We start from the raw sequence: 27,078 nt of genomic DNA on the forward strand, positions 1-27,078 counted from the left end.
TAGGAACATAGTTTCCTCTAAAAGCATTGTTGTTGCCAAAATTATTCCTACCAACAAAATTAACATCCAAGCTAGCGTTGCTACTCTCAATCAAAGAAGACAAGGGCATATCATTAGTATCTAAAGGAGCACTTCTACTAGCAACCAAATTCATTAACTCATCCATCTTAGCACTCAACGAGTTAATTTCTTCTATAGCGTGTACCTTCATACTAGTAAGTGACCTTTCAGTGTGCCACTGAGAGTAGTTCGTCATGATATTGTCTAGGAGTTTCGTGGCTTCTCCTAACGTGATTTCCATGAACGTTCCACCTGAGGCGGAGTCCAAGATATTTCTAGAAGCGAAATTCAAGCCAGCGTAGAAGATTTGTATAATCATCCAAAGACTAAAGCCATGAGCGGGACAATTTCTAATCATCAATTTCATTCTCTCCCAAGATTGTGCAACATGTTCATGATCAAGTTGCTTAAAATTCATGGTATCGTTATGGAGAGAGATAATCTTAGCCGGCAGAAAATACTTGGAAATATAAGCATCTTTGCACTTATCCCAAGAATCGATACTATTTTTGGGCAAAGACAACAACCAAGTTTTTGCTCGATCTCGCAATAAGAAAGGAAAAAAGCTTCAATTTAATCACATCATTATCCACATCTTTATTCTTTTGCATATCGCAAAGCTCAATGAAGGTATTGAGATGGGATGCGGCATCTTCACTAGGAAGGCCCGAGAATTGCTCTTTCATAACAAGATTCGGCAAAGCGGCATTGATTTCATATGACTCCACACTAGTGGTGGGAGCAATCGGAGTACTAATAAAATCATTATTATTAATATTCGAGAAGTCACAAAGTTTGGTGTTTTTAGTCATGGTGACTTCGGCAAGCAAGCAAGCACACAAGCGAACAAAGAGCAAGCGAGAAAAGGGCGAACGAAAAGGCGAACGAAAAAGGCAAACGAAAAAGGCAATTGGTGAAGTGGGGAAGAGGAATACGAGAGACAACTGGCAAACAAAGTAAATGCAAGAGATGAGTTTGCGACACTTACTTGGATGAGTTCTTGACTTGATCCTCCACGGCAACGGCGCCAGAAATTCTTCTGCTACGGCGATAGAGATCTTTTGTCGTCTCTTGAGCTTGCGTTGGTTTTTCCCTTGAAGAGTAAAGGGCGACGCAGCACAGGAGCAGTAAGTATTTCCCTCAGTTTGAGAACCAAGGTATCAATCCAGTAGCAGAATCTGGTCAAGTCCGGAGTACGTGCACAAACACAAAGAGCTTGCACCCAACGCTATAAAGAGGTTGTCAATCCCTTCAAGATTGATTGCAAAAGTGAGATCTGAAGGCGGAAAGTGCAACGAAGTAAAAGAGTAAGGCTGAAAATATGGTGTGGAGTAGACCCGGGGGCCATAGTGTTCACTAGAGGCTTCTCTCAAAATAGAAAATATTACGGTGGGTGAACAAATTACTATCGAGAAATTCATAGAACCGCGCAAAGTCATGACGATATCTAAGGCAATGATCATACATATAGGCATCACGTCTGAGACAAGTAGACCGATACTTTCTGCATCTACTACTATTACTCCACACATCGACCGCTATCCAGCATGCATCTAGTGTATTGAGTTCATGACGAACACAGTAACGCTTTAAGCAAGATGACATGATGTAGAGGGATAATCTCAAACCAATGATGAAAACCCCATCTTTTTACCCTTGATGGCAACAACACGATGTGTGCCTCGCTACCCCTTCTGTCACTGGGTGAGGTCACCGCATGGTATGAACCCAAAACCAAGCACTTCTCCCATTGCAAGAATCATAGATCTAGTTGGCCAAACAAAACCCACAACTCGAAGAGAATTACAAGGATATGAAATCATGCATAAGAGAGATCAGAAGAAACTCAAATAAGATTCATAGATAATATGATCATAAATCCACAATTCATCGGATCTCAACAAACACACCGCAAAAGAAGATTACATCGGATAGATCTCCATGAAGATCATGGAGAACTTTGTATTGAAGATCCAAGAGAGAGAATAAGCCATCTAGCTACTAGCTATGGACCCGTAGGTCTATGGTGAACTACTCACGCATCATCGGAGACGTCATGGTGTTGATGAAGAAGCCCTCCGTATCCGAATCCCCTCTCCGGCAGGGCACCAGAACGTGCCCGAGTTGGGATCTTGCAGAGACAGAAGCTTGTGGCGGCGGAAAAGTACTTTCGATGATCTCCTGATTTTTTCTAGGATTTTAGGAAATTTATAGGCGAAAGACCTAGGGCAGAGGTGGCCCAGGGAGCCCACAAGCCTAGGAGGCACGGGCCCCCCTAGCTACGGCTAGGGGGCTTGTGGGGTCCCTGCAGACCCCCTGCCCTGATTCTCACGCTTCCCGATCTTTTTTTGTTTCGGAAAAAATCTTTTTGACAATTTCGTTCCGTTTGGACTCCGTTTAAAATCCTACTCTGAAAGGAGTGAAGAACATGGAAAAGACAGGAACTGGCACTTGGCACTGAGTTAATAAGTTAGGCACAAAAAATATATAAAAGGCATACAAAACATCCAAAGTTTGACAAGATAATAGCATGAAACCATCAAAAATTATAGATACGTTGGAGACGTATCAAGCATCCCTAAGCTTAACTCTTGCTCGTCCTCGAGTAGGGAAGGGATAAATAATGAATATTCTAATTCAACTTCCCCATCTCCAGCGGATGTGACGACAACAGATGACAACTTTGACGTGCGGCAGCGACATCGCTGCTGATTGTGGTGACCATCGAAAGGTCTTCGTGAGGGATCCTCTCCCTAGATCCAGTGGTTGCCTTTGGCGACGAGAGGCTATCTACAAACGATGACTTGACGCATGGGGTATGGTTGTGCAACAGCGCCAATCGGTTCTTTTAGTCCAACTTCATGTAGTTGATGTAATCGTGGAAAAGTGGTGGCGACAATACATGATTGACTTCGACGAACTCCAAGGTTAAAACCTAGGTCTGACATGAGTTTGTTAAACCTGACAATGATGATGTTTTTTGCGTAGTTACCTTATTAAAGACATTGCTCGGATATGCTCGGATTGGTTCTTCAGGGCGAAAAACTAGAATCTAACCTATGGCGGTTAGTTCTGGTGACGGCAGCACTTCAACGTCACTCCCTTCTTGAAGGTGTTGCTATTTAAGAATCTCATTGTCATTGTGATGTCATGAGATGGTTGGTGCAGATATGAGCATTGTTGTCGTTTACCAATCACGGATTTGATGTCTTCGGGTTTTTCTTCTCTCTTGCTCGGTCATATCTTTGGTTATATGACTTTGGTATTTGCTAGCGTGTTTCTGGGTGTTCACGCGTTGGTGTTGGTTGTGTTCAGCCTAACTATGTAGATGTCATGTGTGGGCTGATTTGTTGAGTAAATAGGCAATTTCTTGATTAGATTAATCCATGAAATAATCACTATCATGGCATTGACTAGATTAATGACATATTGATTACAGAGCAAACTAGCATGTACTACACACATAGTAGAAACATCTACGCATATAGCTAGTACTGCTAGGGATAAAATAAACAGGAGCGGGATAAACGAGTTATACCCTCCGATCGGCCAGTTGGCCGCAGCAGCAACAGTGGCGGTGGCAGCATCCTTAGCCGCCTTCTTATTAGCTTCGGCCTTCTCTCGTGCGAGACGGTCGACATCGATTGGTGAAGACATGGCGATGACGAAGGCAACGTAGACGTAGATGAAACAAACGAATGGAGGTGAGCAGTTGCGTAGTCGCTCCCCAAAAACTTAATCGTCCCTCTCCCGTACACGATCTGGAGAGGCGGGGTTTCACAGGCCTGGTCTCCCGTCGATCGTGCACGCGGTGAACGGGACGGAGTCGCTGGCGGCAGCAGTAGCAAAAGGAACGAGTATGTGGAGGTAGAGGTCATCTAATCTCGTGATGCCTAGGGTTGGCAGGAGCCTCGCTTATTCCCACAACCCACGACACGTCAAAAATAAGCACGTAGGTACAAAAATAAGCGCGTAGGTACAAGCTCGGCTCGGCTCATTCCCGCAACCCACGACAAGTCATGACGAGGCGTGGCGTGGCGAGGCGGGCGGCAGAGGAGGAGTGTGCGAGGGCCTCGCTTATATAGGCGCAACCGGGTGGAGAGACCGACATCCGAGTCGGTCAGCTTTGGCCTTCTCTCAAGAGAGATGGTCGATGTCGGTTGGTGAAGACATGGCGATGAAAAAGGCGAGGTGGACATAGATGAAGCAGACGGATGGAGGTGAGCAGTCGCGTTGTCGATCCTGTCTCGTACAAGATCTGGAGAGGCGGGGTTTCGAAGGCCTGCTCTCTCGGGAGCCTCGCTTATATAGGCGCGGCCGGATGGAGAGACTCAAGATCCGAGGTCTTAGATCGTGGCACGTCTATTACGTAAAATAAGGGTCGTGACGAGGCATGGTGAGGCGGGCGGCGGAGGAGGAGTATGCGAGGGCCTCTTCTCTTCTCATGCTCCAATAGCATGTAAAAGAGAGACCATTATAAAGGGGTCCAACTCCTTCTCCACTAGTGGGGTGGGACTAAACTTCCCACCACCCCTTGTCATGCCACCATCTACATGCATCCTTAGAGATTTTTTTCTGAAATTGTCTCATGGGTCTTAAGCCCATCTCATATTTCAACAATCCCCCTTATAAAGGGCACATTATTGTTAGAGCATATATCTCCATATGTGGTTTTGGTAATTGATGACAATTCCTATAGACTAATGGTTGCCTTAAGTTACATTTATAGGATTTGTCCATAGGCACTTCTTGAAGTCCATCTGTTGGGTTCAAGGAGTTTATATGATGACCAAGATGGTATTCAAGGTATTATCCAAAGAATGGTCATAGAGACACATGGTTGATCAAGATCTCAGACAAAGAGTAAATCAAGATGATCAACACACAAAGCGTACAAGACATACCGAGAGGGATCAAGTGATCCCATGGTATGGTAAGCATTGTCCATTACGTGTTTGTGTACTAACCCATGGTCCTCGTGAGAGTTCTATGTGGGGGTTAGGTGTGTTTCCATGGTCTTGCGTCAAAGGGAAGATCTCATACAACCAATGAAGTATGACATCAAGTTGTGATCATCATCAAGATTGCGATGTGCAAGTTCAAGTGGATCGGCACGAAGATATCATGCTTGAAGCTTGCCGTTCATTGTGGTGGCAATGGACTTGTGAAGATATGCTCAAGAGTGGCTCACCCATAGTGAGTATGGTGGAGCAATCAACTAGTCTTCATCAAGCCAACGCAATCAAGAAAGGTGGTCCATCTTGAGGAAGCCAAGATCATCATCATCTAGCTCAAGAGGATGAGGTGCAAGGTATAGGTTTGCCCTTGATAGGTTTTCTGTTTAGGATAGATTGTTGTACTATCAAGGGGGGCTCTCAAGTGAGTAGCTTCATCGTATCGTTCGTTGAGAGCTCAAACCATTTGCATCATTGCATCATACTTCTTGGTTCTTGTTTGGTGTTTCTCTTTGTGAGTTTTAAGAGCTTATGGTCATCTTCGTGACAAGCTCGAGTTCATCGAAAACGGAGTCCATATGCATCTACTATGATGTTTTCGATGTTGGAGTTTTTGCCGATTCTTCAGTCATAGAGGACTCACATCTCTATATCATTGGCATTTTCATATCTGCATGGTCTTAAGATTTCCGACAAGCTCTTGTCGTCCTGAATCCGACAAGCTTGGGTTTGCTCGATTCGGAGCTCGTATGCGAAAGTTATGGCTGTTTCAGTGGCGAGCGGTAGTACCGCTGGACCTAACGGTAGTACCGCTAGAGTTGGCGGTAGTACCACTGGCCCTAGCGGTAGTACCGCTAGAGCTGGCGGTAGTACCGTTGTCCCAGCGGTAGTACCGCCCCTGGTCAGCGGTAGTATCGCTGGACCAAGATTTTAGTACCGTCATCTTTGCGGTTGTACTGCATCGGACATTTTTGCGAAGACTTTCTTGGCGGTGGTTGGCCCGGTAGTATCTTTGCGCTACCATGGGCTCAGCGGTAGTACCGCTGCAGCCAGCGGTAGTACCGCTGGAGGGTCAGCCGTAGTACTACTTCAGCCAGCGGTAGTACCGCCGGAGGGTCAACGGTAGTACCGCCGGAGGGTCAGCGGTAGTACCGCTGGAGCGAGCGGTAGTACCGCTAGGCTCGGGCTGTAAGTGGGGGTAACGGTCTGATTCCTTCCCCCACTATATAAATGGGGTCTTCTTCCCCCTTGGTCTTATCTATCCGTTGAGCTCTTGTTCTACCTCCATTGTTGACATTCTTAGAGCTTGCTTACTCTCAATCCCTCCAATGATTCTTGCTTGTTCTTGAGGGAAAAGAGAGAGGAGATCTAGATCCACATCTCCACCAATCACTTTCTCCTCTATGTGAGGGGAACCCCTTGGATCTAGATCTTGGAGTTCTTTGTGAGCTCCTTGTTCTTCCTCTCATATTTCTCCATAGCTTTCGTTGTTGTGGAGGGATTTGAGTGTGAGGGACTTGACCACTTCGTGTGTTCTTTCCATTGCATTAGTTGCATCGTTTGAGTTCTCCACGGTGATACGTGGAAGTGAGAAGTTGAGAAGCTTACTACCTTTGGTACTTAGTATCCTAGATATTGTTCTTCGTGGATGCTTTGGCGTCCTAGAACTTGTTGGTGCCTGAGAGCTCAATCATTGTGGTGTGAAGCTCCGGGAAGCGTCGGGGTCTCCAATTAGGTTGTGGAGATTGCCCCGAGCAATTTGTACGGGTTCGGTGACCGCCCCCAAGGTTTGCCATTTGTACGGGTTCGGTGACCGCCCTCTAGGGTCCCTTAGTGGAATCACGGCATCATGCATTGTGCGAGGGCGTGAGGAGATTACGGTGGCCTTAGTGGCATCTTGGGGAGCATTGTGCCTCCACACCGCTCCAACGGAGATTAGCATCCGCAAGGGTGTGAACTTCGGGATACATCATCGTCTCCCCGTGCCTCGGTTATCTCTTACCCGAACCCTTTACTTATGCACTTTACTTTGTGATAGACATATTGTTTATTGTAATATATCTTGCTATCGCTTAGTTGTTTATCTTGCTTAGCATAAGTTGTTGGTGCACATAGGTGATCCTAGTTGTTTGTAGGTTTTGTGCTTGACATATTAAACGTTAGTTTTATTCCGAATTTGTTCAAGCCTAAACCTTAATTATTTTAAAGCGCCTATTCACCCCCCCCCTCTAGGCGACATCCACGTCCTTTCAATTATGTTCTTTCATTCCAATCACTGTTTTGATATACCAGCATTTCAGTGAAGACTTGTTAAGGTTGAGCTTCACCTAGAGCAAGTAGCTACACTTCTTCACAACTGAACAATGGACTATGCCTTGAATTGTCAGTTTGGCGTAAAGAAGTTTCACCACAAGTCTTACTAGTACTATGCTGCCAAAGGCTGACCCGTCGAGTGGAGCATACTAGTCACACTCCTGGCCTATTCATGAGCTTACTAGAGATCACCCCAATCTCACAGACTATGACGAGCAATCGGGCTCATATAGGTGTCTTCCTCCAAAGGTCGCTTTGTAGGACAACATCTTTCTTACTCATAAGCTTTAGAACACATTAAGACAGTAGTCATCCTACCATATAGTATCCGAGAGTATTGCATCTCCAACGGAGTGGGTTAGTAAACTTACTCTCCTCGGTTCACCACTGGCTTGTTTTCCCACGTCCTACTTCACGGGATCTCCGATCATATAGGTTGGGTTACTTCCATGGAAACTCGTGTGGGTCTCATACCCATCTCTCTGGATGCACTATCTATCACAACACGTGATAGCCCTTCGGTCAATAGCCGGAGCTGGCTTCTCAACCACAGGCAAGTCCATCAAAAGATCTCGAAGAAATTCTGCTTCGACACCATATGTGTCTAATGTTGTTAATTCTACTTCCATTGTTGGTCTCGTTAAGACCATTTGCTTGCAAGACTTCCAGGAAACAACACCACCTCCAAGAGTAAACATATACACAGTAATGGCCTTCATCTCATCAGCATCACAAATCCAATTCGCATCACTATACCCTTCAAGTACCGGAGGGTATCCCGTATACCGAAGTACGCGGTTGATAGTACCTTTCAGAAAGCGCATAATTCTTTCAACAACACGACAATGAACATCACCCGGATTAGCAACAAACCGGCTCAGTTTGCTCACAGCAAACGCAATGTGAGGCCTCGTTGCGCTAGCTAGATACATAAGTAAACCAATAATTTAAGAGAATCTCAACTGATCTTTAGCTATGCCTTTGAACTTTCGAACCAGCAAACTAGGATCATATGGTGTTTGAGAAATTTTGCAGTCCGAATATCCAAAGCGGCTCAAAATATTCTCAATATATTTGGATTGCAGAAGTGTAATTCCACCCTCATCATCTCTCAAAAGGTTGATGTTTAAGATAACATCAGCCACCCCAAGGTCCATCATCTCAAAGTTCAGAGACAGAAAAGATTTAACCTCCTCAATCACTCTGAGGTTGGTTCCAAATATCATTATGTCATCAACATACAAGCACAATATAACTCCTTCGTCCCCACCATGGCGACAGTATACACATTTGTCAACTTCATTAACAACGAAGCCAACAGATGTCAAAGTTGTATTAAACTTATCATGCCATTGCTTAGGTGCTTGTCTCGGGCCATATAAAGAATTCACCAACTTACACATCTTTCCTTCCTGACCATCTAACACAAAGCCATCTGGTTGTTGCATATAAATTTCCTCGCTTAGCTACCCGTTCAGGAAAGCCATCTTAACGTCCATTTGATGAACGATAAGACCATGCGAGGCCGCCAATGAGAGTAGTACTCGAATGGTGGTCAGTCTGGCCACAGGTAAATAAGTGTCAAAGAAATCTTCTTCTTCTTTCTCGGCATAGCCCTTGGCCACAAGCCTAGCCTTGTACTTTTCAGTTGTAGCATCGGGCCTAAGATTCTTTTAGATCACCCACTTACATCCCAACGTTTTGAAACCATAGGGACGATCAGTAATTTCCCATGTCCCATTAGCCATGATGGAATCCATCTCGCTACGGACCGCATCTTTCCAGTAGTCAGCATATCGAGATGCATACACTTCTGAAATAGAAGTGGGATCATAATCCACGAGGTATACGAATAAATCATCACCAAAGGTCTTCGCAGTCCTTTGTCTCTTGCCTCTACCAAGGGTTTACTCATCATTCACCTCAGGATTTTCATCATGTGTTTGTTCATAATATTCCACAGGAATGGCAGGCTTAGGAGCCTCCTCAGATTCCTGTCTAGAATGCTTTGCATATCTCTCATGGGAAAAATATCCTCAAAGAATGTAGCATCCCTCGACTCTATAATTGTACCGACCTTCACATCGGGTACCTCAGATTTCACTACTAGAAATCTATAGCCAACGCTATTCTTAGCCTAGCCCAAATTAACGCATACCAAAGTCTTTGGGTCCAAGCTTATGCTTTTTGGGGATCAGCACATTGACTTTCGCCAAGCAGCCTCAAGTAAGTAAGTACGAGAGCATCGTCCTTCTCTTCGACCAGTCCTCCTAGGGAGTGACCTCATTATGTTTTGTAGGAACCTTATTCAGGACATGACACGAAGTTAATATAGCCTCCCCCCACCATGCCTTGGATAAACCCAATGTATCTAACATGGCGTTAACCAAATCAGTTAGAGTACGGTTTTTCTGCTCGGCAACCCCGTTTGACCGGGGTGAATAGGGATGTGTCCTCTCATGAATAATGTCGTGTTCCGCACAAAAAGAATCAAACACATTCGAGAAGTACTCTCCACCACGATCAGACCGGACTCGTTTAATTTTCTTTTTAAGTTGATTCTCAACTTTTGCCTTATAGATTTTAAAGTAGTATAGAGCCTCATCTTTAGTATTTAACAGATATACATAGCAATATCTAGTGGAATCATCTATCAATGTCATGAAATATTTCTTTCCACGTTTAGTCAACACACCATTCATCTCAGAAAGATCAGAATGTATGAGTTCTAACGACGCCAAGTGTCTCTCCTCTGCAGCCTTGTGAGACTTTCGAGGTTGCTTTGCTTGCACACACGAATGTCATTTAAAACATTTGGCTAAAGTGAAACTCGGGATTAAATTCAATTTTGCTAGTCGCGACATAACACCGAAAGTAATGTGACAAAGACGTGAATGCCAAACTTCACATTCATTAACACTCGAATGAATATTATTCACGACTTTATTACAAAAATCTGCAAGGGAAAGGCGGAACATACCTCCACATTCATAACCTTTTCCAACGAAAAGTCCATATTTCGTAACAACTACTTTATTAGACTCAAAGACCAACTTAAACCCTTATCTACATAGAATGAGGTTCTTCTTGATGGCAGGGGCATGTTGTACGTTCTTCAGCTGCACGATCCTTCCCGAAGCAAACTTCAGATCGATCGTGTCAACACCAAGAACAGAAGCACTCGCGCCATTCCCCATCAATACGGACCCTCGGTATGTGACTTGGTAAGAAGTGAACAATGAGATGTCAGCACACACACGAATATTTGCACTTGTGTTCACCCACCAATCGGTAGATTGACGAATCGAAAATACAGTTAACAAATTACCGTACCGAGATACACCACTTTCATTGTTGCTCACAACCATATTGGCAAACTTGGAGTCTTGCCGTGGCTTCTTGTACTTGTTTGGGCACTTCCTGGCCCAATGTTCCTCGGAACCACAATTGAAGCAGCCATCTCCCTTCTTGTTTTTCTTGAAGGTCTTCTTACCCTTCTTCTTAAAGGCGGTATTCTGTTGGACAGAATTCTTCTCCTTGGGCTTGTGGGAATTGAAGTTCCTCTAATGTTTGATATTGGCAATAGAAGGACCTTCGACCGCTTTTCTATGCAAATCCTTTGCTCTCGAGTTCTGCTCAACACTCAGATGGCCGATGATATCCTCTATTGAGAGTTCACGCCCCTGATGTGTGAGAGTGGTAGCAAAGTTCCTCCGGGGATTAGGGAGTTAGCGATTATACACCCCGCGACAAATGTGCCCAGTAAATCACACTTAAGAACCTCTAGTTCTTTAGCAATGCATATTATCTCATGAGCTTGTTCCAATACAGAACGGTTCTCAACAATTTTGTAATCATGGAACTGCTCCATAACATACATCTCGCTCCCAGCATTGGTGGCCCCGAATTTAGATTCGAGCGCCTACCCCAAGTCCTTGGCAACCCGCACATGTAAATATGCATCAGCCAGCTTATCTCTGATCACGCTTAGAACTGCTCCAAGAAAGTAGACGGTGGCCTCCGTGAATGCCTTCTCTGAGTGATCGTTCCCGGTTTCAGTGCAGCAGCAAAACCACTACTCGGAAAATTCCTACAGACATTAGGTTTTTGGACTGTTGAGTAAATAGACAATTTTTCGATTGGATTAATCCAAGAAATAATCAGTATCATGGCATTGACTAGATTAACAGGAGTGCACAAGGGCATCTTCTGTTCTCATGCTCGAATAGTATGTAGAAGACAACCTTATAAAAAAGGTACAACTTTTTCTCCACTAGGAGGGTGAGACTAAACATCCCACCATCCCTTCTCATGTCACCACCTACATGGGCCCTTAGAGATTTTTCTGAAATTGTCGCATTATGTTTTAACATCATTATGTTTGTATCCGCTTGATACTTCCTTTTGAATTAATAAAATTCATCCTTTGTCAAAAATATATATTTAATTTTCATTTAGGATGATTAGGTCCCTCCATAAAATCCACTCCATCACGACATCACATCCCATAAGGTGCATGCATTGTTAGCGTGTATTGATCATTAATCTTTAGCCTTCTCCCAACCTCCCCAAGCTTGTGATCGAGACACCGTGACCTAAACCTAAATTAAGCAATCTTTCCCTTCCCTTCCTGTATCCATTCTATTCCATTTTCGACCTTGCTCTTTCCCGAAAGTCTCGTTTGGTTAATCTTGTAAGTAAGTCACCACTATCTTTTCGTGTCTCCAATTCAGTGCCTCAAGAACCTCGTGTACTTGGATGCCATATGGCCGAGCATTTTTAGTTGGGCAGCGAGCCACTTGCTTCAATTCTTAATTTTCCTGCCGCTTCACTGTCGGAATCACCCGCGCATTTTCTTTGTGCAGTTCCGAGCGAACTGATCTGGACGTGGATTCATGGTTAAAGATCTGTTCATTTAAAGATTGATGGTGACTCGATCGCCATCTGATGCCGGTAGGCCGTGGGCTGTTTTAACTGTGCGCTCGCCATCTTGATTGATACTAATCTTGCTGTGCGCCATGATCGGTTTCGTTTGACGACGGGGCGTGGGGTCTCAAGGTAGCAATGTTTGATGGTGCAACGGAAGTCCAAGTTTGGACACTTCGTTAGTTCCATGGTTCGGTACACACTGTAAACAGAATATGCTTTACAGTAACAGATTAACAGATGAGGTTTTCTCCCGGGCAAATTTGTGAACAAAGGAATTGAGATGAGAAGTTGTAGTGCATGAATTCTCTGCTTTTATTATTTGGGTAGAATGTTTTCGAACTTGTTGCTCCCGTATTGTTCTCTCCAGGAAATGCAAAGAGCCCATAAACATCAACTGACATATTTCAAGCTTCCTACTCGTACTTAACAGCCATGTTTTAGTCCCCATGTCTGGATATGCACTCCACCTGCTAATTTATGCATCCTTGTGAACACTGACCAAAGCTCTTCATCCCGTCAAAAAAAAAAATCAGCTTTTCTTCTACATCGAAATCTAAATAAGAGGACGAAAGAACATCCATGTTTCAAAGCCTCCACCAAGCCAAATCCTAATAATATATGTAAGCCCACTAAGCCAGCCTATGTTCAGGCCACTGAATGAGGCCACCATGGTATTATGGAAATCTGAAAGTTCTCACGCTATTATCTAAGTATGCAAAGACAAGACCTAGCCGTCATCGTCGCCTAGTACTTTTAATTGTCCATATATTGTTTTGACTTGAAATCTCGATGTTGCATCGGGAATTGGCACACCGGGAAAATAGAGACATAACACGTGAAGCAGGTTTTTTTGTGCTAACACCGTTCAATTTTTCTAATGTTGCATAAAATGATGATGTAAATACGAAAGTTACATGCACATAAACAACACCACATGAGTGCACCATATAGGCCAGCCCATATTGGTTTTCCCCCTCTCTAGCTACTATATTATCTTCTTCACCCCCCGCCCCCCCCCCCCCCTCGTACTCAAATCCTGGCTCCATCCCTGGAGCCAACTAGGGCATTCCCTCTTTGGCGCTTAAGGCACCAAATAGTGCCTACATCATACAAGGCGCACATACCCGCTCGAGGGTCTCTATGTATTCGTCCGAACCATCTAAATCCTAATATGCCTGCCACCGTTCTATTTTTAGGGTCCCTTATGTCTCGCCTTCAACTAGAGGGGAGAAACCCCTCGCTGAAGTGGGTGCCCATATGGGCCGGCCCACCAGCACGGATGCCACAGCCTCCTTTTTTCATTTTGTTTATGTTTCCTGTATTGTTTTTTTACTTTTGTTTATATATTTAAATATTAAAAAATATATATCATAAAAACACAGTATAGAAACATTTGAAAAATGTTGAAAAAATATTTGAAAATGTTGAGCAAGTATTTGAAAACTGTTGAATAGGTATTTTAGAAAATATTGATCTTGTATATAAAAATATTAATCAAACATTTGAAAAATCGTATTTGAAAAGTATTTTAAATGTTGAAAAAGTATTTTAAATATATTGAACAAGTATTTTAATAATATAGTACAACCATTGGAAAATTTTAGAACATGTATATAAATTGTTGAACTAGTATTTGAACATTGTTGGACAAGTATTTAAAAAATTTGAATGAGTATTAAAAATATTGAAATGTATTTTAAAATGGTGAATAAGTATTATGTTGAAAACATATTATAAAAATGTGAAGTAAGTATTAAAAAATGTTGAACGACTATTTAAAAGACGTTAAACGTGTATTTCAATTTTTTTAATAATATTAAAATGTTGAACAAGTATTTAAAAAATGTTGAATAATTGCTCGGACAATGTTGAAAGGGTATACAAAAAATGTTGATCACTTAAAAATTGTTTTTGACATATACGAAAATGTAGTGTGTGAAAATGAAAACAAACATAAGAAAAATAAAAAATAGAAAAGAATAAAAGAAAACCAAACACAAAATGGACAAGAAAAGAGAAAACCAAACAAAAAATAGAATAATACAAAAACGAACATTATAACCGAATAAAAACAAAATGCAAAAATGAATGAAAAAGAATGAAAGGAAAAGGAAAAGAAAACAGATACTAACCAAAATAAAACGAGAAAAGGGGAAAAAATCCAAAAAAAAAACCCGACTTGAATAGCGTCAAGTATAATGCGCCCCTAGTTTTTAGCACGAAAGGATCTTGGGTGGAGTGCTTAGCGCGATGTGCGTTTTATTTGGAGACCTAGGTTTGATCCCTCCTTCTCTTATATTTCTGCTTTTTTATAACTGTTTATCACGTGTGAATGGGCCGGACAATACGACGTGGGAGGGGGAAACTGTTCAGCGATAGCTGTTACTCGGATCGCTTAGGGCTATAAATAGTCGCCATGCTGTTTTTGTAGAGGATTTTCGGAAGCTTTCAGCCTAATTTGGGGAAATTCAAAAAGTTTCGGCCCGATTTTTATTTTGTATGTTTTTGTATGTTTGTCGGTTTTTGTTCTTTTTTAACCTTTTAACCAATTTTTAATAAATGGCGTGTACAACTTTCAAATTCAATAAAAAGCTTAAACAGAACATTTTCAAATTTATGGACATTTTAGAATTCACTGTCATTTTTAAAAATCATGAATAATTTTAAAATTCCCAATACTTTATGAATTAAAAACATTTTAAAAATTCATGAACTCTTGTAAAACAATCATGAACCTTTCAATAACAGTGGAAAAAATAACTCACTATTTTTTGTATTCGTGAACATTTTTTAAATTCATAAAAATTCAAATTGTGAACATTTCCTAAATACATGTATATTTTTTTTTAAATGAACAAACATGTTTTGCATTCATAAATTTTTGAATCCACATTTTTAAATAAAATCACGAACATTTTATTTCTATACTTTTCAAAAAGAACTACTAGCCGTTTTTTTTCCACACATCAATGCAGCACAAAACAAAAGAAAAAAAAAATGCGAGTGTGTCCGAGCAAGTGAGCGAGCTAGCGTGTGATTTGTGGCATCTTTCACCACTAGAGATCACATGGTCCAAATTATACTACCCAGTTTGCAACATCCGGATCAAAAGAATAAATAAAATAAGGTGAGTACGAGTAGTAAAGAGGATATATCAGATGCATCGGTGTTTGTGGTGCTACCATTACAATTGATGCATGTAGTGCATTTGCAAATGCCCTTTTTTGAAAAAATATTAGCATATTCAAACAACATCGGTCTATGTTGTCACATAATTTTATATCAAAATTCTAAACATTGCTCGAGTACAAAATTCGACATTGAATAGTACATAACATAAGTTGGGCTTTAGATTTGGCCTATTACCACATTGATGTGAGAGTGATATATCTTTGAAACATTTTAAAATGTGCTATTGTGTGCGGTGCACGAGTAGCACCACAAGCACCGGTGCATCAGATATATTCCCTACTCGTAAGACTTACATCAAAACTATGTATACATGCATCATTATCATGGGGAAGGGGTGATGAGCAAATTTTCACTCATCTTTACCCATGTTCAAATCGAATGTTCTCAACTATTTTGTAGACGATCACTTCAATATGGCTACTAATGACTAATAAATGCAAATGATTGCAAACATTGTTTTTTGTTCCCAGCAGAAATGAACGTTTTAGGTGAAATATCAAGCCATAGATGGAATATGTTGTGACCAAGGATAGTTGTCATTCAATCAAGGGCGTGCAAGATTCTCCAAAAGAGAAGAGGGTGCATGGTACGAGCGCTTGATGATCGATTTGCATGCCACCGACTCCCTAACATCATCCTTGACAACTTTCCTGAAGGTAGCCTAGGCTTATTTGCAACAGAGGTACCCCGAATCCTTATTCCAGCCATCTGCACTATATAAGGGAGAGGAAACCCTTCGACCAAGCGACACATGGAGATATGACCATTCCCATCTTCGTCACCTCTCAACCATCATCACTATTCCCATCAATAGCAGGAGCCATCTCCATAGCCATCCTCACCACCAACACCACCATCATAGCCTCCATATTCATTAGTTTAATTACATGCAATTGAGATTACATCACGATTAATAACATTATAATACTTAAAATCATCCACCTTTAAGTACCTTTATATACAATGTCTACTACGTGTGATTTATCCGTGGCTAAAGGCTAAGGCGTTACCCCGCAGCCCCATCTACGCCCATAAAAGGATTTCTAATTTCCTCTGAGAGGACTTCATGTTTATGTGTTGTGCAACGATTTTGTCTCTTGTCACTACCTCGATTCTAGGGCTCTCAGGTACCTAAGATGCCAAAGATTGAAACAAGTAGAGGTAAAGTGCAGAGAGGAGTTGAAAACTATGCCCAACATCTATGATTAGTACGGAAACAAGTTTGTAGTGGTAGATATGATGCAGTCATTAGACGCCCAATGCATTGGCCTGGTTTATCCTTAATAACCGAGGTAACCACCTGAGTAAAATAAGGATGATTGTTAACAGAACCTCGATTCAATAACAATATTCGTGGGATTATTAAACTTCATCTCCCAAATAATGCATGCACAATATATATGTGGCAGGCTTGTGGGGCCCACGTAGCTCCACCGCCTCCAAACCCAGCTCTATTTATTCTGTTTCGCCCGGAAAAAAATCAGGGAGAAGGATTCATCGCGTTTTACGATACGGAAGCGCCGCCACCTCCTGTTCTTCATCTGGAGGGCACGTGTGGAGTCCGTTCTGGGCTCAGGAGAGGGGAAATCATCGCCATCGTCATCATCAACCTTCCTTCATCGCCAATTCCATGATGCTCTTCACCGTTCATGAGTAATCTCATCATAGGCTCGCTAGACGGTGATGAGTTGGATGAGATCTATCATGTAATCAAGTTAGTTTTGACGGGGATTGATCCCTAGTATCCACTATATTCTGAGATTGATGTTGCTACTACTTTGACATGCTTAATGCTTGTCACTATGGCCCGAGTGCCATGATTTCAGATCTGAACCTATTATGTTGTCGCCAATATATGTGTGTTTTAGATCCTATCTTGCAAGTTGTAGTCACCTACTATGTGTTATGACCCGGCAACCCCGGAGTGACAATAGCCGGAACCACTCTAGGAGATGACCATAGTATGAGGAGTTCATGTATTCACCAAGTGTTAATGCGTTGGTCCGGTTCTTTATTAAAAGGAGAACCTTAATATCCCGTAGTTTCCATTAGGACCCCGCTGCCACGGGAGGGATGGACAATAGATGTCATGCAAGTTCTCTTCCCTAAGCATGTATTACTACATACGGAATACATGCCTACATTAGATTGACGAACGGGAGCTAGTTACTTATCTCTCCGTGTTATAGCTGTTACATGATGAATCACATCCGGCATAATCATCCATCACCGATCCAATGCCTACGAGTCTTTTACTACTGGTCCTTACTACGTTACTTTGCTGATGCTGCTGTTACTTTGCTGCTACTGTTGTTACTCTGCTGCTACTGGTTACTGTTGCTACTGCTGCTATCATACTACCTTGCAACTGATACTTTGTTGCAGCCACTAAATCTTTCAGGTGTGGTTGAATTGACAACTCAACTGCTAATACTTGAGAATATTCTTTCGCTTCCCCTTGAGTCGAATCAATAAATTTGGGTTGAATACTCTACCCTCGAAAATTGTTGCGATCCCCTATACTTGTGGGTTATCAAGACTTTTTTCTGGCGTCGTTGGTGGGGAAGCACAACTATATTCTCTGAGTCACTTGGGATTGACGTCTGCTGGTCACTATGAGGAATCCGATAGATCCAAGAACTAAAGTCTTGCCTTCCACTATGAGGACAGGTAAGGAACTACCATCTAGCTCTGCACTTGATTCGCCTTCAGTTATGAGTAAGTTTGCGACATCATCTCCTGCTAGAAATCTTGATATGTCGCCTGTGCTTGATGATGCTACTTCTGCTGCCCATGATGCTTATGATGATGCCATGCTTGATACTGCTTTGCCTGATGATGCTATGCTTGATACTATGCATGATGATGCTATGCTTGATACTATGCCTGATGATGCTATGCTTGATACTGCTTTGCCACTAGGTGCATTCCTTGAAGCATAAATTTCTAGAGTTGCTGCTAGATGTGATGATACTTCTGAAACTGCTGATACTATTGAAGTAGAACCTGCTATTATGCCTGAATTGCCTGTTATGCGTGAGCGTTATGTTATGGAGGGAGAGATAGCTGAGGATTTTCTTGCATGTAAGGATAGCTATGATGTTGAGAAATTATTGCGCAAGTGGAAAGAAAAATCTCTGAACGCTAGGATGAAATACGACCCGAAGTTTGCCACTTCGCCTATCTTTGCAGATAAGGATTATGAATTCTCTATCGATCCTGAGTTAATCACTTTGGTCGAATATGATCCTTTTCACGGTTATGAGTCTGAAACGGTTGTAGCCCATCTTACCAAACTGCACGATATAGCCACCCTATTCACTAGTGAGGAAAAGATCCGCCACTACTATATCCTCAAGCTGTTTCCTTTCTCGCTAAAGGATGATGCTAAGACTTGGTTCACTTCTCTTGCTCTTGGTTGTGTGTGTAGCCCCCAGGATATGGTCTACTACTTCTCTGAAAAATATTTCCCTGCCCATAAGAAGCAAGCTGCCTTGCAGGAAATATACAACTTTGCTCAAGTTGAAGAAGAGAGTCTCCCACAAGCTTGGGGAGGCTTATCCAGCTGCTGAATGCTTTGCCTGATCACCCTGTTGAGAAGAATGAAATACTTGATATCTTCTGTAATGGACTTACTGATGCTTCCAAAGACCACCTAGATAGTTGTGTCGGTTGTGTTTTTAGGGAACAAACCGTAGAACAAGCTGAGATCCTATTGAATAACATCTTGTGCAATGAGAATGCTTGGACTATTCCTGAACCACCTTCTAAGCCAACTCCGAAGAAAAGAGGTATTCTATTCCTCGGTCCTGAAGATATGCAAGAAGCCAAGAAATCTATGCGAGAGAAAAGGCATTAAATCTGAAGATGTCAAAAATCTACCACCTATCGAAGAGATCCATGGTCTTAATAACCCGATACAGGTAGTAGAAGTAAATTCTCTGCGTAGGTTTGATGAGAGTGATATTCCTTTTGATAAACCTGCTAGCCTATGCATGGATGAATTTGATAACTTTGTTGCCAAACAACAAAGTTTCAATGATTATGTTAGCAGACAATTGGAACAGAATGCTCGTATGCTTAGTCATTTAAGTGCATGTGTGGATAGAAACGTCAATGATCTTAAACTTCTGAGTAAACATGCCTCTATGGTTACTACTCAGGTAGAACAAGTACTTAAATCTCAGAATGACTTGCTCAATGAGTTGAATGACAATTCTGTCAGAGTCGTCACTAGAGGCGGTAGAATGACCCAGGAACCCTTGTATCCTAAGGGTCATCCGAAGAGAACTGAACAAGATTCTCAAGGAGTTAGCACTGATGCACCCAGTCATCCTAGAAAGAAGAAGAAAGATGATAGGAACTTGCACGCTAGCAACCCTGTTGCTGCTACACCTGAGAGTCCAAACGATGTCTCTGTCTCTGATGCTGAAACAAAATCTGGTAATGAACATGATCCTAATGATAGTACCAATAGTGATGTTCGTGATGATGCTCAACCTAGCAATGATAAGGATGTGGAGATTGAACCTGTTGATCTTGATAACCCACAGCCAAAGAATAAGAGATACGATAAGAATGACTTCACTACTAGGAAGCACTGTAAAGAAAGGGAACCATGGGTTCAGAAACCCATGCCCTTTCCTCCCAAACCATCCAAGAAAAAAGATGATGAGGATTTTGAGCGATTCGTTGAAATGATCAGACATGTCTTTGTGCAAATGCGTTTGACGGATATGCTCAAGATGTCTCCGTATGCTAAGTACATGAAAGATATTGTGACTAATAAGAGGAGGATACCTGAGGTTGAGATTTCCACCATGCTCGCTAATTATACCTTCAAGGGTGGAACTCCCAAGAAACTAGGTGATCCTGGTGTGCCCACTATACCTTGCTCCATTAAAGGCAACTATGTTAGAACTGCGTTATTCGACCTTGGAGCCGATGTTAGTGTTATGCCTCTCTCTCTTTATCGTACGCTTGAATTGGATAAGTTGACACCCACTGAAATCTCTCTGCAAATGGACGACAAATCAACTGCTTTCCCTATAGGCATTTGCGAGGATGTGCCTGTTGTGGTTGCTAACGTCACTATCTTAACAGACTTTGTTATCTTGGATATTCCCGAGGACGATGCCAAGGCTGTCTTTCTCGGAAGACCCTTTTTAAACACTGCAGGGCTGTTATAGATTGCAACAAAGGCAATGTCACTTTCCATGTCAACGGTAATGAGCATACGGTGCACTTTCCGAAGAAACAATATCGAGTACATTGCATCAATGCTATCGAAAAAACTTCATCGATTCTTATTGGGAGCTTTGAATGCCCTATTCCTCCTGTTAAGATGAAGTATGATTTGCTTGTTGGGGAGATACACATCCCCATTAAGGTAACCCAGTGACTATTCAAAAATTCTTCGTTCTCTTTTGCGATTCGAAAAAGTTTGTCAAGGAGACTTGATCACCCTCATTGACGGATTTCTTTCGATGACCATGAGATGGATGAATCGAGGAGTCACAAACCTCTGTTCCAAGCTTTCACCTACGGTTTCTTAGAAGAAAAATGATAGGTTTAGTTTAGTTTTCCCTGTTTTCTGTTTTAGCGTCCCGTCAAAAAGTACCCCGAAAATAAAAGTTCACCGAACGTCCTGAAAATCAAGTATGATTTTTTCTGGAATTTTTGAAAAATAATGAGACGAAGAGCTAGTCTGGGGGCTGCACGAGTGGGCCACAAGCCCTGGAGGCGCGGGTACCCCCCTGGCCACGCCTACCTGGCTTGTGGGGCCCACGTGCACCCCCTCCACTCATTCCAGCTCCCATCCACTTCTCCTACCTCTAGAAAAAAAGTGTTTCGCAGCTCAAACCCGTGTTCTTGCTCCTCTTGCTGGGATTTTCGATCTCTTTGCTCAAAGCACCATTCTCTGAACTGTTTTGGGGAAATTACTCCTTGGTAAGTGACTCCTCCATTGGTCCAATTAGTTTTTGCTCTAGTGCCTTATACTTCGCGTATTTTTGCTGCCTTGGTGACCATGTTCTTGAGCTTTGCATGCTAATTTTAGCTGGTCCCAAGTAGTTTTGATGCGTAATATGGCCTCTAGGCACTTATGGGAGTAGTTGCTATGAGTTTTGTTGAGCCTTGTTCACTTTTCCTTAGAGTCACTAAAAATTTCAGAAATTTTCAGAGATAGAAAAGGGAAAAGATGAGGAGGTTCTTAAGAGGCTCTTCAAGCCGTGACCCCAAGGATGATGGAAGTCAGAAGAAGCCCAAGTATCGGGTCCCTTGAATGGCGGAAGTTCGAGCGTGCGAGTGGCCAAGCTACGTGTTCTTACGCGCCGCTGGAATTTATGAGGACTTTTATCACTTGGTGGAGAACGCAGGCCTTACCGCCTTCGTTGAGGATAAGTGTCCGCAATACCTCCTCCTCACTAATATCTTCGTACAAAGATTTAACTTCTATCCGAGGAAGAATCCTCCAATGGTTGACTTCAAACTTTATGATATCCCCTAGCGCATGTCACTCCAGGATTTTTGCAATGTTTGCAAATTGCCTTTTGTTGGGGATATTCATGAACCTCGTCCACGGGACTTGGAGGATTTCATCGATACAATTGTTGTAGGAGACGAGAGAGGAGTGTCTTGCGCTAGAGCTGCTAGCATTCATTTTCCCGTGCTTCGGTACTTCTCATTATCTGGGGGAAAAATGTTTGATTGGTCGTGGGAAAGCTGGGTTACTTAGTTCCCCAGATCTTGCGGTCTTGTGCGAAGCCCTTTATAATGATAACACTTATAGCTTGGGCGCTATAGTAGCTCAACGGTTGAATACGAACCGTTCTAAGGGCATTGTCTATGGAGGTATCTATGCTACCCTTTTGCCAGACACTTTGAGATACCTATTAGACTGGATGCGGAAGAAGAGATTCTTCTTCCCGAGAGATATCTAGATTATGATAGCATGGTTCGCCATGACTTTCTGGATAAAGATATAAATAGAAGGATGATTTATAACCTGGTATTTAGTCAGGGTACTCGTGAGACTATTACTTTGCCTGCTCCTTCTCTGTTCAATCTTCATGCAGGCAGGTACATTATTATGCCCTCAGACATCTATGCATATTGGGGCTTAGCCCAACCACAAGTGTCTTTCCCCGAGCCACCAGTCGAGTACCAGACGCAATTTTATCAGTGGGAGCCAAAGGAGATCACACAGTAGTGGCATCCCCAGTCCACTCCGGAGTACCCCGGAGCTGGTTATTTCCCTCCTTGGGAGTAGACCAACTTAGGCCAAAAGCCTAAGCTTGGGGGAGTACGTGTTTCTCACCGACTTTACATTCTTGCTTATGCTTTCACTTTGTTCGTCGGTGTTCACACTTTGCCACTGTATCATCCATGCTAGATTATTTTCTTTTTTTCGTTTTCTTTTCGTGTGTCTCTCTAGTTTGAGAAAACCCAAAAAGATTTTTCTTTTCTTCTTTTGCTTGTTGGGAGCTTTCCCGTGTAAATAGTTTTCTTTTTCTTTGGGTCAAGGTAGAAGACCATGGTTAGAATGTTTAGTGGCTCTTGCATGCATACCTGTTTAGCTGTCATAGAGCCATATTACTTTGTCTTCTCCTTTGTGTTTGCCTGCAGATTCCAGCTTTAGTCCAATGCACGAGCACTCTTATTATTGTTCACATCGTTCGATCGTGCAAGTGAAAGGCAATAATGACGATATATGATGAAGTGACTGAGCCTGGAAAAGCTGGTATGAACTCGATCTATTTTGTTTTTGTAAATATGACTAGCTCACTGTTCCTAGTTCACCCTTGTTGTAAGAGAAACATGTTTGCAATGACAAGTTAGAGATCATAGTTGCTGATGCCATGCTTACTTAGCTAGGAGCTTATAATGGTTTGCCTTGTATGCCAACATGAATGTTGAGATGACTATGATGTAGTATGATAGGATGGTATCCTCCTTTGAATGTTTCAAGTGGCTTGACTTGGCGCATGTTCACACATGTAGTTGAAACAAAATCAACATAGCCTCTATGATATTCAATGCATTTTGATGATTGTTTGCCTTGTATGTCCTACTCATGCTTGCACTCAATGTTAGTTAATCTCAATGCATTTTGATGACTGTTGTCGCTCTCTAGTTGGTCGCTTCCCAGTCTTTTGCTAGCCTTCACTTGTACCAAGCGGGAATACTGCTTGTGCATCCACTTCCATAAACCCAAAGTTGTTCCATATGAGTCCACTGTACCTACCTATGTGCGGTATCTACCTGCCGTTCCAAGTAAATTTGCATGTGCCCTCTCTAAATCTTCAAGAAATAATCTGTTTTGCATGCCCGAACCGCTCATGTGGTGACAGGGGGCTATCAGTATCTTCCATGCTAGGCGTGTTATCCTCGATATGTGTTTATTCACTATCATTCACGATAAAGGGGCTGGTAATTGGAATTCCCAGTTCCATGCTCAAATCGAAAAGATAACTGCAAACAAAACTCCCCCAGGTTTGATGTTGGTATGGACGGTACCCGAGGATTCGGCTAGCCGTGGAGTGTGATTGATTGGTGGTGGGGGAGTCAAAACTTTACTTTTCTGCTTGGGAACCTCCTATAGCATGTGTAGCGTGGAAGATGTTGAGAACTCTTAGTCATTGCGTTGACAATGAAAGCATGCCATCCAAAATTATTATCTCTGTTTTCAAAGCTTGAGCTCTGGCACCTCTGCAAATCAATGCTTCCCTCTGCGAAGGGCCTGTCTATTTATGTTCCCGTTGATTCATCCTCCTCTTATAAAAGCACTAATTAGAGAGCACCTCTGTCATTTTTATGCTTTGCTTTTAACTGTGTTGAGTATGACTATGACTGGATCTTCATTGCCATTAATTACAATGTTTAGTCAGCCCTTGGTCTTTGAAGGTGCTCTGCATTTATGTTTTGCGGTCTCAAAAAGAGCTAGCGAGATACCATCTATTCGTACTACTTCATGATTGTTTTGATTGAAGTGTTGATGTTTGAGACTTATTAATATTTGCTCTCTAGTTGATTATGCCAATGATATGAGTTTACCATGAGACCTAGATGTCATTTGCTTATGTGGTTCGCTTGCGATCTTGCTGAAATTCTAGTTATGAGTTAGACATAGTTGCAACAACAAGATCAAACAGAGTTCCTCAAAGTTTTTCTTTTGTCTCTTTCAGTTTGTCAACTGAATTGCTTGAGGACAAGCAAGGCTTTAAGCTTGGGGGAGTTGATACGCCTCCGTCGTATCTACTTTTCTGAACTCTTTTGCCCTTGTTTTGGACTCTAATTTGCATGATTTGAATGGAACTAACTTGGACTAACACTGTTTTCAGCAGAATTGCCATGGTGTTGTTTTTGTGCAGAAATAAAAGTTCTCAGAATGACCTGAAAATTTACGGAGAATTTTTCTGGAATTAATGAAAAATACATGCGCAAAGATCCACCGGAGGGGGTGAGCCAGTGGGCCACAAGCCCAGGAGTTGCGGCCACCCCCCTGGCCGCGCGTGGCAGGCTTGTGGGGCCCACGTGGCTCCACCGCCTCCAAACTCAGCTCTATTTATTCCGTTTTGCCCGGAAAAAAAATCAGGGAGAAGGATTCATCGCGTTTTACAATACGGAGGCACCGCCACCTCCTGTTCTTCATCTGGAGGGCACATCTGGAGTCCGTTCTGGGCTCCGGAGAGGGGAAATCGTCGCCATCGTCATCATCAACCTTCCTTCATCGCCAATTCCATGATGCTCTTCACCGTTCGTGAGTAATCTCATCGTAGGCTTGATGGACGGTGATGAGTTGGATGAGATCTATCATGTAATCAAGTTAGTTTTGACAGGGATTGATCCCTAGTATCCACTATGTTCTGAGATTGATGTTGCTACTACTTTGCCATGCATAATGCTTGTCACTAGGGCCCGAGTGCCATGATTTCAGATCTGAACCTATTATGTTGTCGCCAATATATGTGTGTTTTAGATCCTATCTTGCAAGTTGTAGTCACCTACTATGTGTTATGACCCGGCAACCCCGGAGTGACAATAGCCAGAACCACTCCCGGAGATGACCATAGTATGAGGACTTCATGTATTCACCAAGTGTTAATGCGTTGGTCCGGTTCTTTATTAAAAGGAGAACCTTAATATCCCGTAGTTTCCATTAGGACCCCGCTGCCACGGGAAGGATGGACAATAGATGTCATGCAAGTTCTTTTCCCTAAGCACGTATGACTACATACGAAATACATGCCTACATTAGATTGACGAATGGGAGCTAGTTACTTATCTCTCCGTGTTATAGCTGTTACATGCTGAATCACGTCCGGCATAATCAGCCATCACCGATCCAATGCCTACGAGTCTTTTACTACTTGTCCTTGCTACGTTACTTTGCTGCTGCTGCTACTTTGCTACTACTGTTGTTACTCTGCTGCTACTGGTTACTATTGTTACTGCTGCTATCATACTACCTTGCTACTGATACTTTGCTGCAGACACTAAATTTTTCAAGTGTGGTTGAATTGAAAACTCAACTGCTAATACTTGAGAATATTCTTTCGCTTCCCCTTGAGTCGAATCAATAAATTTGGGTTGAATACTCTACCCTTGAAAACTGTTGCGATCCCCTATACTTGTGGGTTATCAATGTGGTAGATCAATGAACTCCTTGCTCTTGTGCTTCTAAAGATAGTCTCCTCAACACAAATGACTCTCTCACAGAATATGCATGGGTAGGAGAGGTTGATTTGGTGGAAAGCAGTTTGGGGAGGATAGAAATCAAGTTTCAAATGATTGGATTGGAATATCTTGGTCTCAACACATGAGTAGGTGTTTCTCTCTCAGAAAATGGATCTGGAAATGAAGTGTATGTTCTGAGTGATTCTCCCATGAATGAGAGGTGGGTGAAGGGGTATATATAGGCAGCAGCCAAAATCCAACCGTTACACACAAAAGAGAAAACTCGGTGACACCGAAGTTGGAAACTCGGTGGTACCGACTAGCACTAAAGGTGTGAACTTTTGAATCCACGTGAGACCGATATATACAACTCGGTGGCACCAAAAAGGTGACTAATGATCAGATGGCCAAACTCGGTGGCACCGACACTCAAACTCCGAAATTACGATTTTGTGTATCTTGGCAACAGAATGTTGGTCACCCAAACTCGTAGCACTGATGCAGTTTCGGTTGCACCGATTTGGTGGGAATGGCTAGGGTTCCTGTCTGAGGTTAAACTCGGTGGGTCCGATATGGAAATGTTGGTGACACTGAATTTGTGAATGTGGAATTTGACAGAGTGGAAATGTGAGAAAAATGACTGAGTGTTTTGGTGGCTAACTTTGAGCATTTGAGCAATCAGTTCATTCTACTACATCACCCCCTTTAAATAGTATTGGCTTTCCTATGGACTCCAAAGTGATTTATCACAAATATAAAATGAAGAGTCTTCTAGCTTGAAGCTTGAGACAATATTATTCCTTTCTTGCATCCAAGGGTATCTCCACATAAACCTTAAGCCATAGATCTCCATGGACTAATCCTGAAATATCTAGGTAAAAGTGTTAGTCCAAGAGACAATGTATGTTGTCCTGAATTATCAAAATCACCAAGGGAGCATATGTGCTTTCAA

The sequence above is a fragment of the Hordeum vulgare genome, chromosome 2H (assembly GCF_904849725.1).
Source record: "Hordeum vulgare subsp. vulgare chromosome 2H, MorexV3_pseudomolecules_assembly, whole genome shotgun sequence".
In the NCBI taxonomy this organism is placed as follows: domain Eukaryota; kingdom Viridiplantae; phylum Streptophyta; class Magnoliopsida; order Poales; family Poaceae; genus Hordeum; species Hordeum vulgare.